At 45.3% G+C, this 18,334-nt stretch overlaps 1 protein-coding gene and 1 long non-coding RNA gene across 2 annotated transcripts in view; one reads left to right on the top strand and one right to left on the bottom strand.

Annotated features, from left to right (window-relative positions):
- The window catches only part of LOC117937744, a 22,252-nt gene extending 6,252 nt beyond the window's left edge, over positions 1–16,000 (bottom strand). The window contains exons 1-2 of the long non-coding RNA XR_004655228.1: positions 15,881–16,000; positions 14,140–14,141 (exon numbers count right to left, since the gene is read on the bottom strand). This is a non-coding gene — a long non-coding RNA (uncharacterized LOC117937744). The remainder of the gene's footprint in view (positions 1–14,139; positions 14,142–15,880) is intronic.
- zeb1b (zinc finger E-box binding homeobox 1b) overlaps positions 1–18,334 on the top strand; it is a 54,956-nt gene that overhangs the window by 3,736 nt on the left and 32,886 nt on the right. The window lies entirely within an intron of this gene.

Here is an 18,334-nt window from a genome sequence, read left to right as displayed (position 1 = left end):
TTTTTCTCCGCTCCCTCCTCCTCTCCGTCCATTCCTCCCTGACCCCTAAAACCGTGGGCTTCGCGTTCCCTGTGGAGCCGGGAGGGGGGATGGAGAGAGAGAGTTGGTGAGAATTGGCTGAGGTGACTAAAGAATTTTACAACAGGTGACAACTGGGGGACTGGTGCTGGCAGATGAAAAGCTAGACACACATGGCAGCTATCTCCCAAACCTTCACAGATTTTAGGGTCAAAACCATATGATGTACAGGATGTTTTGCACATGTTTAGGTACTGTACATCACCAAAACAAGATGTAAAATTACTTTTAGATACCCCATACAAGTAAAGATCACAACTTTTTAACTTTTGTTTTTTTATCAACCCATCTGAGAAAGAAAAGTTGTGTTTCTGGATAAGCTTCATCCCTCAACATGTCTATCAGGGTGGGAGAAGGCCTGTCCTCATCTGACCATTCGGCGGAATAAAAATGAAGTGATGTACGACCACACTCCCACCCCTGTTAAGGCAGCTTAATGATTAGCTGCTCCCATGGAGGCTGAGAGCATTAGCCTATAAAAAGGTGCTCTCCCTTCGTAAAGAAGGAGTTTTAAACCCAGAGTCAGTTTCAGTAACCCCCTTAACTGCGCTTGGATGTGCTTTATTGGGGTTTGTGTGGCTGAATGCTTAAATGAACCATTGTGTGTTCAGGCCTTAGTGAGAAAGCCTGAGGAGAAAGAGCCTAGTTACCTTTGCAGTTTGCCTGCTCTACCTCATACACTTTCAGTGGCAGAAGAAAAGGCCCATTCAGCGGGCCCGGCATGGGGAGGGAAAGCCCTTTTCACACTCGGCTTGTGGGAAACTTCTCCTCCATACTGTGCATGCCATTTGCATATGACCCATTCTTTTCCCAAAGGTCCCCGTGAGGGAGGAATCCGCGGAACGTTTGCAGAATTCATCAAAATCCCTCTCTCACGCAGCCCTCCGGCCCTCAAGAGCCTGCTTTGCAGCACTCGTGTTTGACATTTTTGTCTCGGCAATGTAGCTTGCGTCTGCGTCGCGCTTGCTCGCTTTAACGTTAACGCCAACGCATCACCGTGGCATTTATATGTCCCGTGTATTTTAAAAGTGGAAATGTGCTACCCAGTGTGCTATTTTTAATGTCAGGGTGAAGGCTTAATTTGGCACAGCAGGCAGGAGTTTCCCCAAATCCCCAACATGGACCATGAGGGGTCCATCTGCATGACAGGACAATGTGATGGGGTCGCACGCCTCGGAGGCTCCCTAACTGACGCTGACGCAGCCATCCGCAGATCGGCCAACACTCTCCCTGTAAGGACAAAAATATTAAGCACAGGGGGTAATACAGGGATGAGGCGGCAGTGGGAGCTTGTAGCGACGCATCAGCTCAGTGAACTGAACAGAAACACAACCGTTGCTCGGGGGTAAAATCCCCCCCCCCCCAGATTAGCAGCCTGGGTTGCTTCTCGTCAGTGTTTCAAATCATGTAGGTACTGGTGTAACCAGAACTGCTGCCTTTATGCGACACACCACGTGGAGCAGCATCCTAACCGACATGCCTGTTGTTGTTGAAGGAGTTGTGTTGGTCTGTAAAAGCTCAGACAGCCTTGACCCTAGACACTGATACTGACACAGAGAGTGGGGTAGGAAAGTGTTTGTTGCAGTGCAATGTAGGGAGGAGAGCTTAGTTAAGTGTATCATGTGAGCTAACTGAGCAGAAAGCCTCCTCTGCCCTCCTCTCCTTTCCTGGCTCCAAAGCAGTGAGTCATGGGCAGACAGGTGTGTTTGCAAGATGACTTAGAGCTCACAATCTCTCAAATGTTCTCCTTTTCTTTTCTTCTTTTCTTTCACATTAACTGTCCCTTGATCCCTCTCGGCCTCTCCCTCCTTCTCCGCCCTTCCCCACAAGTGTGGGGGTGAGAGATAATATTCTCTAGTAGTGTGTGTATACTTGAGGGAGAGATTACCTCTAAATTGCCATCCAGGCGGAGGTAAATATTGTGTATGGTATGCCCACTGCTGCTTGCTGATGTGTGTTTTTAATCATGTATTTGGTGGCTTCTCTTCAGGTCCACAGTGAGCCCCCCCCACCATCATCACCACCGCCACCTCCTTCTTTCCCTTCCCGCCCATCTATCCCCTCCCCTCCCTTGTGGTCCTCAGTGGAGCGGTTAATGAAAAAGACTGGACTGACACAATAGGCAGAAGGCGGGCCCGGTAAGGGGCTCTTACGCCAGCTTGTGTTTATGGCAAAAACCCATCAGGGCAAACCTCTGCTGTAGCCTCACTTCAGACCACCTGACTGTCCGTTTGTGTCTTTTTGTTGTCTTGTTTTTGACACAGATGTTGGATGTCTAGTCCGTTTTTAAACGTGCTTGACCTTACTATAGTCTCACCGTGTCACCGTCTACAGGGATTAAATTAGATGGCATCAGATGAGGAGTAATCCGCTGCCATGTATTGTGCCTTGAACACAGTCTAGTGGCTGGCTTTTTGCCAGTCCCTTATGATGACCGTATTGATTTTCCTCTCCGTAGCACACAGAACTGATAATGGCCTTCCTGCGGGGGTATGCATTCATATTCACATACCGATTCCAGTTGCACAGCCTGACTGTGATGTGACTGACAAATCAGTGACCCTCTCTGTCCCCCTCGTCCGTGTATTGAGCCGGCTAGGCTAAGCTAGCCCTGTGACAGCTCCGGCATAAAAAAAAAGAAAAAGAAAAAGAAAACCCTTAGTCACCCTGTTTGTTACTCCGAGAGAAGGCCAGCTGCTAAGTTGAATGTCAACATGGATAAACATCCACACAGGATTAATGAGAGAAGAATGGTCAGCCTGAAAACAGAGGGGAGGGCAGAATGGAGGGAGGCATGGAGCATCCGCATCGCCCCATTTAACTCATGAGTGTTTTGTAGGGCTCCCCATGACCCCGCCAGCGTGACCCGACCGAGGGAGGCAGCCAAGCCTAGACACGCTCATTGACTGTTATAAGAGACGAGATACATACAGTATGTCTTTGTGAATGACGAATACAAAACAGTGCATGAACAAAAGGCCAAGGAAGGAATAATGCTATACACAGCTGTATATACGGCATACATTTATTTATAGTATCAAATCATAACAAGAGTTATTTTGAGACACTTTACAGATAGAATAGGTCTAGACCACATTCTATAATTTAAGTACAAAGTCCCAAGAATTCTAGTAATTCCCCCATGAGAATTACTTTTTGTTGGTTAAATAGCCAAGCTACCGTCAGTAGCAGCCGTAATTTATTAATTTAATCACCTCAGATTTGAAAAAAAATGACAGCCCGCAAAACTATGACGTACACTACGGCGTACATTATACACACAATGCCGTACTGAGTGCAGACACTATTGCCAATTAAAAGATTTAGCCAAATGTGTTGTGTGAATGTCTTGTGGGGAAAATGATATTAAGGCATTTTCACACGGCGTTGCTATGGTGATCAGCTGCGAATCATACAAAGGTACGCCATGGAAAACGAAAAGAGAAAAGTACCACCGAGCCGAACCATGCGGTGAATATGAGGCACACTGTACGTTAGTTTGACTTTTGACTCAAAGAGACTCAACAGGGCTGGCCTGTCATTGAATGATGCATTCATCTAACCACTGCTTTAAAAAGTTTATTATTCCCTTGTTACATCACTCCTCTGTGTTTCTCACTTTTACCAGCGAGAAAAAGTGACAGCGAGTCACTATTTTTATTTTTTCACCTTTATTTTTACAGGCAAGTCATTAAGAACAAGTTCTTATTTACAATGGCGGCCTGACAAGGAAAGGAGGGCTAGATACTAATCTAATAATAGTAATAAAGTATTACTTAAACACAGAGTTAGCGTCATATCTAACCTTTTAGATTTGATGTCCTGCCCGAGCAAGAACCATCTTTGCTGAGTTTTGTTGGTGGCCATGATGTTGTGGACCCCTCCCCACGGGGTTTGGGAAAAGTTTGATACTCCAGCTCGCTCCGTTAGTGGTGAAGGGGATGCTAAGCCGACGTCACGGCCGGACATTAGCGATTGGCTATGGCAGATCCAGAGTGGCTCTGGACAAATGAAATGGACCAATCTGCTAGGACCAGGCTAGGGTCTCATCCATCTGAGGACAGAAGACGCACCGGCGAGTCCAAGCGATATTTAACAACACGCCCACTCAAAAAGTGATATTACAACATTTTATTTTAGACATTTGCATAAGCTAAGCATTCTGTCAACTCATTTCAGGGCACCTAAACAGTTGTGTGTAGGTATGTTTTCACAAGAGATTTGAGACATTTCAAAACAACTTTTCAGCTTTAGGGCTACAGTTCATAGGGTGCAAATGTGGGCATCACTAGACTGAAAGCTGGGTTAGTTTGGAACATTTGGATATGAAACACATTGGTATCAGGTTTTATGCAAATATCCTTAAAAAGGGAATTCAAGGAGAAATGTCAAAATGCAGTGAGACCTCAGAGGGTTAATGACTCTGGGAACTGGAATTAAGCCAGTGACCTTTGACCCCACTCAGCCCCCCCTGTCTGTCCTGGCTCAGCTCACCGCTGCCAGCGTCCAGGTGTTTACAGTCAAAACACACTGGGCCCTCCCCAAGCACGTTCCACAAACACACAGCGTGTGGGTAGAATGTGTGTGTTGTACGTACCGAAGGGAAGGAAGTAGATAGATGCCCTCGGACGTCCGTAGCCAGGCGATCGTACATCTGTCATCTTAATCATGCTGACAGGGCCCTCCCCTCTCTCGCTACTCTGGCGCCGGCGCGTTTTGCCTGCAAGTCAGTGAAGCGTGGCCTTTAATTGATCCTGTCCAGAGTTGGACGACGCTATCAATTAGTGCTTACTCCTCACATGTTTGTTTGTCCTGCCGTCCCCATCATAACACCCTTACACCCATCATTAGTTGTGTGATCTGTTAGCTGCATGCCAGTGTGCTTAGAACATCAGCAAAGCCACACGTTACTGCCCCCCCCCCCCCTATCAGCTATTTGCCTCCGTTTTCCATCTCTGACCCTCTAATTCTTTTCTCATTAAGCGTCTCACTCTTTGGCTCCCTATGTATTCTTCTTTTTTTGCTATCTCTCTTTCTCCCATTCCTCTCTCTCTCTGGCAGCTGCCTTGGCTCTGATTCGCCCAACACCAGCAGGTGCTGTAGGCATGCAGCAATTCAGCTGGACAGCACTCATAAATAACACCTGACAAAAGTAGGAGAGAGAGAGAGAGAGAGAGAGAGAGAGAGAGGTGGAGATTGAAAGTTTCCTCTGGCAGGAGAACAGGGTGTGGCCCACGGTCAAATGCTGGCCTTCTCAAGAAGGACATGTTCAGAATAGAGAATGAAAACGTGAGAGCGGCCGAGGAAAGAGAAAGAATGTGAGCTTTCTTTTCACTGTAAATGTGTGAATGTGTTGCTTGTTCTTCTGAAGTTTGGGCTTCCCCTCAGTGCCAACTTTTCAATAATGCAAATCATGCAAATGTCTCGTAAATGGATCTTTTTAGACCCAAGGCCAGCACTTAGTGACTGGGTTTGAAGGAAGGGAGCATTATCTTTTCTTTAATAAGGATGTAAGAGCTTGGTACAATGTTAATTGTGCTCTAAAAGCAAATGAAGAGGTCAGGAAAGGAATTGTTGCAGCTTTTTATAATCGTCGTCAGTAATGAACGCGGCACACGGAATAAATGAACCCATAAATCAGCCCGATCAAGGACTATTAATGAACACAGCTCATAATCAAATCGGGGCTGTCTCTTTGTCATGTTATGCTCTCCAAATCCACGGACCCCAGAAACACATCCTGTCTCATCAGAAGCTATCGATCAGCGTCTCAGGGCGAAGGTTAGTTTGTCATTTTCTCTAGCCTCACCATGAACAAAACCAGGAAGTGTGTGAGAGATTACGGCCCAGGATGCAACCTGAAAGCCCCTTTATCTCTGTGAAAACAAGAGGCTTCCTGCGGCCCTGCTCCCATCCAGGCCACCTCCCCCTCCTTCACCTACCCGGCCCCCAGCACCTATGGCAGCCTATTTAAGGCCCCTCGTCAGGGGAGACCACAAACCGGGGGCAGAAAACATGAAAGCCTGGGAAAAATAACTCAGCCTATTGCTCGGCTCTACTGCTGACCCGTCCGTCTCACACCACGCAGAGCGCAAAGAAAACCAGCAACTCTCTTCAGACGCATAGAAAAGATTTGGCTCTGTACATCTAAGGGTGTCAGCTGGGAAAGGAAAGGTCGCTTTTCTTTCTGCGGAGCACCTCGTTCCCCTGTTGAGACTTTGGCCAAGGAACACTACGACGGTGTCAACCCAGAGGCTCCCAGTGCTTCCAGTCACTTCTGACTTGCCATAAAGAGTGAAATACGTGGACACAGTACGGCACAAAGAAAATAGTTCCCTTCATATCAATGTCATTCACAACTTTGTGACGTGTCTTAACACATGACTTGCGCCTCTTTTGTTCAGATTTAGTGAGACACAAATATCCCTCCTCTCCCTTTCACTAGACAGTTTCTCACCTGCTGATTTTGACGAGTAAGCAGTGCCACGTCACAATCTTGTTTCTCGCCTAATATTGTGTGGTTAACCCAAAAACCCTAGCCATAGAAAAAACCTTTGAGTGGCTGCCACAGCTGGCAAGGCTGGTTTGTCTTGACAGTATCCTGCATAGAATTTCAATGACCCCCCCCCCCCCCTATCTTCCCCCAGGTCTTAGGCCTATTATGCCATTGCTGCTAACTGGCTCCTATTCACTGCAGTGTCCTGACTTCCCAGAGGGGCCTAGATAAACAAGGACTGTTCAGTCCCTGAAAAGCCCGCCCCCTGCCAGCCTTGGTCTCTCCTTGTTTCAGTGCCAGGCTGCGGCGCGTCTCGCTCGCCACCGACGCCAGCAGCAGCGTGGCACCGTGCCATTGATTCTTCTGCACCACACAGCACACTTTCAGAGAGATTGAACTTGACACGATAAATGACGGGATGAACGGCGGCCGCTAATGCGACGTATGAATGATGAGGAAGCCTGGAGCGGTGCGGGGCAGGAGCGCCTATGTGCCTTTCTGCATATGTCCAAAAGGTTTCTGCGTTATGTACCGTGTGTGAGAGAGGGAGCCGTTATCTGTAGGTGTGGTGTGCTGTGATGTTGCAGGCCAAGCTGACTTCCTGTTGTTACAGTCCATCAGGGAGATCAGGGGTGGGGGATGCTCCCATGAGACTACCCCGTGAGAGTCACATGGTCTGGCTGCAATGCATTTAAAGGCCATGTTTTTTGTGTCTTTCTGTGTGTGTGTGTGTCTCTCTCTCAGTGTGTTAAGTGTGGTTTGTGAATGCATTCCTGACTGCCACCTGAATTCTGACCTGAGAGTGAACTGTCTCTTCCTGGCTCCTTTTTTGGGGGTTTTATTTTCTGGCCTTCCCTCCATCCTTCCTCCTAATCAACAGATCTCAGAGGAAAACCACACATCTCTCCAGGGTGCCTCTTTCGTTCCCTCTCTATCTCTCCCAACCAGATGTTTGAATGCTGTTTGTTTGTTTATACAAGTCACTTTGATTGATGCCTGCTATAAAACACTGTGTGCACGCTGATGCCACATACCTCTGTATTAGGGTGAAATACTTTAAATCCTATAAATCAAACAAAAGTTAAATAGCATCCAAAGTTGTCCTCAGCCGTTGTGTCCGCTGGCGACTGCAGTAAGCAAGAGGGACAGTGTCCCTTAGACGGTAATGGCCCTCCTGTCCAGCCCACCTCCATCATTCCCCCGACTCGCCAGCTAATTTGAAGCAGTGCCCTTCTAATCGAATGGCTGTCTGATAAATCCACAAATCAGGACAGATGTCCGGCGGGGTGTGGCAGTGACACAGCGTCTAGACGGAGCTGAGAGGTGAGCAGACGCCTCCCAACGAGATTCAGATCCAAAGGAATCTCATCCCTTTACTCAGCAGGTTGTGTCCGCTGACGTGGAGTGGCATTTTAACCGAATCTGTTCCACCTGAATGTTCTGAGGAGGTCAAGTCCTTAGAATAGGGAGACTCTTTCAGGCCAATGTGGCTTATTATGGACACACAACCAATGATTCTGAAGTGCACTCTGAGAAAATACCATTAGAGTTGATTAAAGCGTTATGGTAACAAGGTAGCAGGCTTGTATTTGGGTCAGGCTTTATCTAGGAAAAGGCAAGAGGCCCAGGGGCTGAATTCCACCTAATAATTGTATTGCCTCGCAACAGATAACACTGATGTAAAGCTGTTTATTGTTTATGATGAGTCTATTGAACCCAGCCATGCTCTTTCTCTTGTCCTTGGGGAGCTTATCCCTCAGGCAGGGCTGGTTGTGTTTTTATTAAAACCCAGGTTTAAATGGGCCGGGTCCTCTGATCGACAAGCAGATTAACCAACTAATAAAACAGACATCACGATATATAGAGAGGCCCCCTCTGAGACTCCAGCTATTAATATACAAATATGGAGGATTACTGTCTGCTTGTTTCCATGGCCGTGGAGAGGGGATTAGGGTCCTGGTCCAGACAGATTGGATTTAATGTGTGTGTAAGACTAAACGATTGCTGTTCTACAAAGCCCTTATGTATGTGCGGAGCGATCTCTGCTCTATGGCTGAGACGTCACATCATCCTGTTGTGTTTGTGGATCAGTTACATCCGTTACATTTGGGTGTCAGTTCTGTTCAGAAAGAAACTCTTAAAGTACTATCGCTGTATCCTCTATTTTGGTGTACCATGCCGCCTAGTTAGTCATCTGCAATTCCACGTTTCTGCTTCACAGCCTGTACTAACCATACTTGCAGTATTATACAACACTTGTTTGCTTGACCAAACATGCAGCTTTGCAAGAGTGAATTTGAGGGCCTCTTTGTAGCATTTGTGTACTTTCATTTTTTTGGTATCATTTTCCATACTCCAACTTTCTCATAAATCATAAGTAGTATCAAATTGTACAACTGTGCATTCGTTTACTGCAAGTCAGCCATGAGCACAGCCACCTGTCACGGTTAAAGATAATAAAGCTGCAAAGATGAGTGGATTCATCGATTAGTTACTGTTAAAATTAAACGCCGACTGTTTTGATAATTTGTTTGCCGGTTTAAATCATTATTTTATGAAAAAAGAAGAAAGGAATCTCCACTTACAGCTTTTGAACTGTAATTATTTTCTATTTTCTGAGCTAGCTCTGAGAAAATAATCAACAGATTGATTGAGAATGGAAGTAATTGTTAGTTGTGGTCCTAAAAGATTACATGTTTTATTGGTACATTGGAATGTTGTTTGAACTATTACATACAACACTATAAAATTATAACACTATATAAGATACAAAAATAAGACAAATATAACAGAATCAAAACTGTGTACACACAGAATAAATGACTAAAATGTCCAGTTTGGTGGATGGGTGGCGACCGACTCATACCGTGTGGATGGCCGTCATAAATGTCCATGTCCAGACAGCAACCTGTCCAGCTTAACAGAACAGTACGTTGCGCCAAAATGATGCGTAGCCTTTGTAAAACGGCCGTTCGCTCACAATTGGCACGTGCCTGTTCATACCTTTGCTGTTGTGGATAGCCTAGCCTCAGGTTCATGCTGTCGATGGACGTCTCAGTGACATTCAAGTCTCAAACAGATCAATTTGGACTCAAAGAACAACAGAACAGGAAACGAACACACACAGTAGCAAATAGAAAATCATATGACTCTCTTAACTTACAATCAACAATTTCATAGTCTACAGCATGCGCGACACTGAGAAATTAGTCCCAGTCTGGCATACCCATTGTTCAGTCTAGCAACTCCATTTCAGCCTGACGCACTATTGAATTGACAAATTACTAGATAATGCACAGAAACAAGTCTCCGTCAAAAGCACAGACTTAGATCAAAACAGTAATCACAGAATATTTAATATATGTATGTATATATATTGGTTTACTCCTGTGAGAATATGTGTCCTGCAGAAATAGGCATTTCCTTAAAGACGTTCCTCTCTCTATAGAGTCACCATGCTCACATTCTGCAGAAGTTAGTTCCAACTTCTCCTTCAGCATTAGCTGATGCCATAGGGTAATCCTCATAAAGACAGATGCAGATCTTTAAGGGAAGATGGATTAATGGACAGACACATAGGTGAAATTCCCAGTGGGCTACAAGTGACTAAACTGGCTGAGGCTATAATCACTAAAAAGTGAAAACATGTGTAGTATCCTGTCCCACTGATGTCCTAGAGATAGCACTTGGTGTGTGTCCTTTACCTGTATTAACATGCGGCCCACACAGAAACACACACACACACTCTGGGCTGTTTATCCCCAAGGGCGACCAGCTAAAGGAGAGAGAGACCCTTAATCATGTCCCTGTCCCGCGTCCTCGTTATCATCCACGATTAATGAGCTCTCCATTAATGAAAAAAACTGAAAAAGAAGAGGAGGGGCCAACCCCTCCTGTAGAAGAGAGCGAGGCAAGAGGGGGAGTGTGTGTGTGTGTGTGTGTGTGTGTGTGTGTGTGTCAGGGGGGCTGATAGTAAACGCTCTCCAGGTGCAATGACATCACCCTCCAAGGTAGATGTGATAACTGTCAAAGCTCGCTTTTGTTCAGGATGACAGGGCGTTTGTGTTTGTTTAAGTGTGTTTGCATGCACGTGGGTGCATGTGGGTGTGTGTGTGTGTGCGGGTGGGTGTGTGTACATGTGGCCCCACACACAATATTTTGTTTTGATTGTCCAAACCCAACCTCTTGGGTTTAATCCGTTTTGCCTTTGTATGTCTGTCTTCCTCTTTTGTCTATGGTGGTTATATGGCGTGAGGGAGGAAGGGAGAGAAGCGAGGGATAAGGAGCGCTTGATGAGACAGTGGAAGAGGAGGAGGAGGAGGAGGAGAGGGCGGCAGGTGCAACGGACACCCGGCACAATCACCGTCGCTCGGCAAAAGCAGCGACAGGAAATCAAGGTTGTCTTGGCAACCTGGCACTATCGATTAAGCGCGGCCGTCTCCAAGCTCACATCAGAGTCCCGGTGGAAATGGTGATGCGTTGGGTTTCAGGAGAGAAGAAGAGGGGAAACGAGTAGCAGGTAAAGAGAGAGGAAGGATGAGTGTGAAGGGTGAATGCTTCATGTGTCTCCCCCAACACTTTGGCTTGGGCCTCCTTAACCGGACCTCAGCTCCAAGTTGCTCTGAATGTCGTCCAGATCTACGAATGCACAGTATTTCCCATCGCCAAGTCATTTCCAGGGTCGAGGCCTTCTCGGAACCCTGCAAACATTTAACGCGCCCGTGTGTCCCTCCCCCGGTGCGTCTGTCTCTGTATACGGGTCAGTGAGAGCACAGTTCTCTCAGTGTTTCCAGGCCATTAGCTCACATTGTGCAGTTTGATTTAGGGAGCCTGTGGCACACATGAAGAGTTTACTTTCCTGTCTCTGTGGTGCAAACCCTTGCGTGCACGCAGTGACTTCACCATGATTGTACACCGAGGTGGTGATGTTGCATAAGCCCGGCACAGAGGTAATCAATACGCAGTATTGACTTGTTAGGAGGAGTATTTTTGGCTGATACCGCACTCAACTGGTGTATCTTAGACAGGCCATGTCTCTTTCACACTCACTCCCCCTCCCTCCCTCCGTTTCTTTCTCTCTCCTGGCAGAAGGTGTAATCGCCCTGTCCCAAATCTCTAGCAGATGTGTACTACCTTTCTCTCTCTCTCTCTCTCTCTCTCTCTCTCTCTCTCTCTCTCTCTCTCTCTCTCTCTAGCTGTCATAAGATTGGTTGCCATCCACTTTAATTATTTTATTTTATTTTACTAGAATTATTTTAAGTTCAGTAAAATTACTCATGCGAATAAAGCTGGGCAACGGCCTTAAAGCAAATAAAAACCCGTGTGTAATGACGTCACATGCTGTTTTGTGATCAGATTGGTATATCAAATTGATTTGAGACATTTTAAGGTGTTTCCATTCATTTTGGCACTGACTCGCACTCAAACACTCAAGCCGACATTTGCAAACAAAGTTTTGCAAAATGCATCGCGCCGTCTACCAACACATGATTAATATTGCACAAGTTGTAACAGTGCGTATGTGCCAGCTGATAGCGACATATCAAGCTGTAATAATGACGCTATCAACACATCGCTATGGGCATTGTTAAATGCCCGACGACGACGGAGGCCACCTGTGGTCGGGGAACGACAAACAGTTCTGGAAGATTGTGGTTTAGGACACTTTTGGTTGACGCACTTTTGGATTTGACCTGTTGTGGAAGGTTATTGACCCAGAAAAGCCACGGCCCTCCGGTTCCAACCGAGAAGCGCATTACAATTGCGCAGGTGTGCCGAACGTAGAAACTTTGAGTCTTTTGAAATTTTTTCCGTAAAGCATTTTTCTTTCGACTTCACTTAATATGCGTAAAAACATGTGGATGGAAACAAAGCTATACACACACAATTAGATGCAAGTGACCATTCAGGATTCTTTTTTTTTTAAGGATTTTTTTCCTCATTTGTGATTATTTGCATTTTTTATTTTACTTGATTTATTTACTTCTGTCGGGACTGTCCGATCCATCACCCAAACGTCACTTTAGATTGAGATTGGTAGGGTGTGTGGCCGGAGGAGATCTACTGCTATCTTCATATTGAAAGGACAACAGTACAAGACTCTCCCTGTCTCCATCCCTCCCTCTCAGTCGCTTCCTCCTACCTCCCGCGGTCAGTCGGACACAGAGCACTCCTCTGTCCGGCCATCATGTGGCTTTTACAGCCTGGTTAACCCCTAGCTATCTGCTGGGCCACGCTCTTTGTTGTTTCACACCACACTTTCAGTGACTTTCAGTATCTCATTTTTGGCTTAGGCACTTACAGAGGTAGTTATATTCAGTTGCATATACTTACTTATATTTTGGTAATTAGTTGTATTTTCTTCATGCAGAGGGACAGATGATTCCACTCTAATGTCTGTATGGTAACAGTAAGCTGCAGTTAGAAGCCAGTTTTAGCTTAGCTTAGAATAAAGACTGTAAACATGGGGAAACAGCTGGCCTGGCTCTGTCCAAAGGTAGCACAATCTGTCTAGTAGCATCTCTAAAATTCCCTTATTAACACGTGATCTGTTTTTTCCTTAGAAGAAACCCAAGAGTAAGAACAACAATTTGCGGTTTTACGAGGAGTTAGACGGGCTTTATACCGGACTATTTCTCGGTCGGGCGTAGTGATTTCCTGTCACTGCGTCAGGCCAGCAACAACAAATGTTCATTAGTAAGCTTTAGAGGTGCTGGTGGGTGGGTTTTACCACCTTCAGACAGAGCCAAGGGTAGATGTCCAAACCCTGCTCAGTATGAGTTAATTCACACCGGTGATGATTTAGCACGGCGAAACAAATACATGACAGAAATCCAGTTGATTGGCTATTTCTTTATTTATTGACTGATGGGGGCACTTTGATATTGTTTCCTGTATGAACCAGTAGTGTGCATGCATCACTTAGTGAGTCATAACAATGAACCACAACCGGCAGGACTTGGCGCCGTAACCAACGCGCTTATGACAACATCGACTGAGTTTATTCTAAAGATCAGTGGTAGAACGGAACTTAGTAAATTTACTCAAGTACTGTACTTAGGTCTTTTCTCTTCATGCCACTTTCTACTTCTACTTTTCAGAAAGAAATATGTATTTTTTGGGGCTTTTCTGCCTTTTTTTGACAGGACAGCTAGAGGATATAGAGGGGGGGGGAGATATGCAGGAAATTGTTCCGGTTGGATTCTAACCCTGGACCTCTGCATCAAGGCATGAACCTCAAAGTATATGTGCACCTGCTTTACCCACTGGACCAACCCGGCCACAGAAAGCTTGTACTTTTTACTCCACTACATTCATCTGACAGCTTTAGTTACTAATTACTTTACACATTCAGATCATCGCACACAAAACACATGTTTATAAAATACAACGTTTTCTTATGAATTAAACCATCTGAAATGATCAGACCTTTGAACACACAACTGTTTGGATCATTTCCAGTGTCTATAATTTAAGGTTTTTTACATTTTTAATTCAAGACTTTTTCTTGTAATGGAGTATGTTTACAGTGTGGTATTAGTACTTTTACTTCTTAGTTTGAATACTTCTTCCACCACAGCTAAAGTTAATATTGCTTAATTAGACGCAGCAGTCAGACTTAGCATGAACACATGATCAGGTGAGAATAGAACTGAACTGAACACGACAAAAATCGTACGTAGCCTAGAGTAATGTCTTACAAGACTTTAGGGGCGCCTAACATCCAACTCCCCTCTCATCTCTCTTTATTTGGGGCTATTCTGGGCTGGACTAATGTGGCGGCGCTGCTGCGTGCTGAGTGAGTCAGCGGTCATTAGGGCGTGCAGACAGCACTCTGCCGGAGGCCACAGGAGCCAGTCAGTCTAATGATGAGGCCAGAGAAGAGCGCTCAGGACGTCCTATAGCTCCATCCAATTAGCCTCCCCCCGGCCCCGCCCATAGTCACCATTACTTTGACCACGCAGGACAGCCAAGAGACGCACATTAAGGTCTCCACATGGATGAAAAAGATCTACTGAGTGCTTCTCTTCAGCACTGGAAGAAGTATTCAGATCTTTGGCTGAAGTCAAATTACTAATACCACACTATAAAGATACTCTGTTACGTAAACGTCCTGCATTGAAAATGCTACTTAAGTGAAAGTATGCTAGTATCATCAGGAAAATGTACTTTATTAATACGCAATTACAAATGTACTCAATGCAAAAAAAATCCTCCCATTTAAGAAATTGGAAAAAGTGTAAAAAAAAGTTTCAGCTGTGGTTGTAGGTCATTAAACTGTAACGGTAGTTTCATGTATAATAAAACATCAGATTTTATAACTACGTGTGTTTTGTTTGCAAGAATCTTAGGTTGTAAAGTAACTAAAGCTGTCAGATGAATGCAGTGGAGTCAAAAGTAGAATATTTCTTTCTGAGATGTAGCGGAGTAGAAGTAGAAAGTGGCATGAAAAGAAAAGACTCAAGTGAAGTACCGCAAAGTTGTACTTAAGTACAGTACTTGAGTAAATGTACTTAGTTACATTCCACCACTGCTTCTTTTGCCGTGTAAGAGCAACATGTCTCTGAATTGATTTTGCCTCCTCTTGCATTTCCTTAAAACCTGCTTTACTAGTTGCACATGCATTTTGCTCCGTAAGCCTCGACTGTATGTTTGTGGGTGTCGGCCACAAGTACTTGTAGGAACTGTCATGTAACTGACTTGAGAGAGCAATGAGAGAGAGTGATTTAGATTGAGAGAGAGAGAGAGAACGAGAGAGAGAGAGAGAGAGAGAGAGAGAGAGAACGAGAGAGAGAGAGATCCAGTGCTCAGATCCAGTCATCCTCCCTTGGGAGAGGCAGACTGAACAGGAATGTAAACATGGCAGCTAAATAAACTGCTGTGTGGGACAGAGAGAGAGAGGGAGGGGGGGTTGGGGGGGTTGGAGGGGTCGGGGGGGTTGGGGATCACTCAGAGAGAAAGGACCAACTATGACAGGCTACATCTTTGCAGTTTGAATTGGAATCCATCTCTCTATTTCTACTGTGTTATGTACTTAGGTACAATTGTCACCTGTCCATACTTTACTTGGTTATTGATATTTCTGGAAACTTTCACGTTTACTCCCTACTACTCCTAAATACCATGTAAACTTTTACTCCACGACATCGAAGCATCTTTGTTACTCATTCCTTGCAAGTAAATCTTGATGAGTGAGGGTGAACAAAAACATTTGAATTCAGTTGAAAGCAATCGTTTTTCTTTTAACTTTTACTTCCAATAGTCCATTTAGTTTACAGTTACTTTTGATGATGCTACAGTACATACTTTAAGACTTTTACTCAAGTGATGCTCTAAAAGGTGACTTTAACTTCTACCAAAATCATTTTCTGGTAAGATACAGTACATGTACTTTTACTTAAGCATTGATTTCAAGTACTTTATACGAGACTGTCTATATCAGAGTAAATGATTCTGAATCAGGATTAATGAAACCAGGAAGGTTTTTTCTTTGACTATTAGTATGCAGCGGTTGCAATCAAAGAATTTAACCTGGGAGGGGAGGCCACAGACATCCACGGTGCATCGGCTTACAAGGACAGCTCAGCATTCCTCTCCCTCCCCTCCTTTTAACGCCTTATCTCAACCTCTCACTCTAAAATAAGATGCACTCACGCCATGTCACATGGCAGCAGCCATCACCCACAGCTCCTCAAATACTCTGCAGACTTTGGGAAGCTTCGAGGTGCAGGAGGCTGCGTCACACTGGTCACTCAGGGCTGCACAACATGTAGTTTTTTTATTGGTTCCGCAATATCAAACGGCGCAATAAACACGTCGCGAAAGGCTGCGACATATCCCTAAACACAGTCAGAGATTTGTTTTGTGTTTGATTGAAAGAGAATAGCGAAAACGCTATACACAGTACTAGCGCATCGCGATACTTCTTTATTGAACCGGATGAAAATCCCATCCATGTATCTTGAAAGAATTGATCCGGGACAAAAGCATATTGTCCCAGCCCTAGTAGACTAGTAGACTATCAGGTGTTGCATGGGGTGAAAAGCTGTTTGCAGTGATGGTACAATGCCAAAGATCATTTATTTTTACATTATTACGCTATTTTAAATTGCTTGGCCTACACAACACTGACAGACATCTTTCTGCACGCTCCCTGCGTCTCTCTGTCTGTGGCGTCTTCAGGCGCTCTGGGACTTCCCCCACTAAGAGTCTAACCCTTCAGGCTTGTTTTAATGTCGTGATCTGACTGTTGAGCACAGGTGCTGCCCGGCTGGTTCCCATAACCCGGGGCAGGTGGCAGCCATTACCACTCTGTCTGAGGTAGCAGACTGGCAGATGTAGTTGTCACCGTCCCACCAGGGGTGGGGTTAGAAGGGGTTCACCACCCACCCCTGGGGTAATATGATTGGCTTCCACCCCACCCCCCTGTGCCACCCCACTTAAAAAATCCTGGAATCGGCCCTGCGTCCCACATCCTGTTCTGCTCTCCCAGCCCACAACGCCTATCGATGGACGACTGTGGACATGGGGGATTAAGCTGCGCTGCCATGGCACAGTGTCCCACTGCCACTTGTCCCTTCCTAACAACAGCACTTCTTAAAGGCACCCGCCTATCAGGTCCCTGTCCTTCACTGTTTTCCCTTTTCTCTCCCTCTCAATGCCTTTCATTTTCTCCCAAGGTGGATCAAAGAAATGAGGTCTGTGGAGGCGTATGGAACCAGACTCTGTGTCAACAAGAAGCTTTTTTTCTGCATTCTCCGCTTCTTACTTAGCTGGAGTTTACTGGGGAAAGAAATCCCTTTACAGCTTCCAAACGCTATATATTTATTAACAGTGGTCGCTGTAATCCAGTCATCTCTTTACCACAATGTCCTCATTGTACACAGTGTTGCACTTAAATGTAAGCCACCAGCTCATCAATCTATCCGGATATTCTACCTGATGTCCTTTTCTCATCCTTCTCTTTGTCCTCCCGTTAGCATCTCTCTCTCCCCCCCCTCCCTCCATCCCTGCCTCCAACACCGGGCGCTGGGCCAGAGGTGCTAAACAGCGTCTTAACCTGGTGTCTGAGTCTCGACTCATCCTTTATTCATTCCCATTAAAGGAGCATGAGAGTTGTTCTCTGCCTGTAACCGCTGCCGTTCCCCCCTCCATTAGAAAGACAAACGGCCGCAGTGCGAGCGTATCTACCTAGTCTTCCGTACGTAACTAATGGGTGGGGCGTGAATGGTGCATGGTGGGGCTCTTCTGATACCTGTGTGTCCAGTTTGGGGCAAGACAGACCAAACGGTGAGGCTGTACAATACAGGGACATAGGCATTAGAAACAAAAATCTGTATGCACGTCTTGAGCAGTAGTTTTCTAATGTCTAAATATGTATTTTGTTTGGTACACCAGTGATAATTCAACCCACTCTGTATTCAGTTTAAAGCCATTTTCACATATGTCTGCAGTCATAATTGTTTTCTAGTTTATTAAATTTGGTCTCAAGCTACTTTCAAAGTGGCATACAAATGTGGTAAAAACCTTGACATCTTCATTTTAGAAAGCTTGCAATCATCTTGAAATATTGTTATTGTAAAACAGAGGCACAAAGACACAAAAAACATACCACACACACTCCCAGAGCACACATGTACAAACAAATGCCTCCAGCAGTGCCATTTAGCTGGCAGTGGGCCAAAATAGTCCTTACGATATAAGCCCTGAGGCTCACTTATATAGTACCTCATGTAGAGTACACACACACACACACACACA

This window comes from Etheostoma cragini, chromosome 22 (assembly GCF_013103735.1).
Source record: "Etheostoma cragini isolate CJK2018 chromosome 22, CSU_Ecrag_1.0, whole genome shotgun sequence".
NCBI classification, from domain to species: Eukaryota; Metazoa; Chordata; class Actinopteri; order Perciformes; family Percidae; genus Etheostoma; species Etheostoma cragini.
The sequence above is the reverse complement of the archived record's forward strand: the minus strand, read 5'-3'. Positions and strand labels throughout refer to the sequence as shown.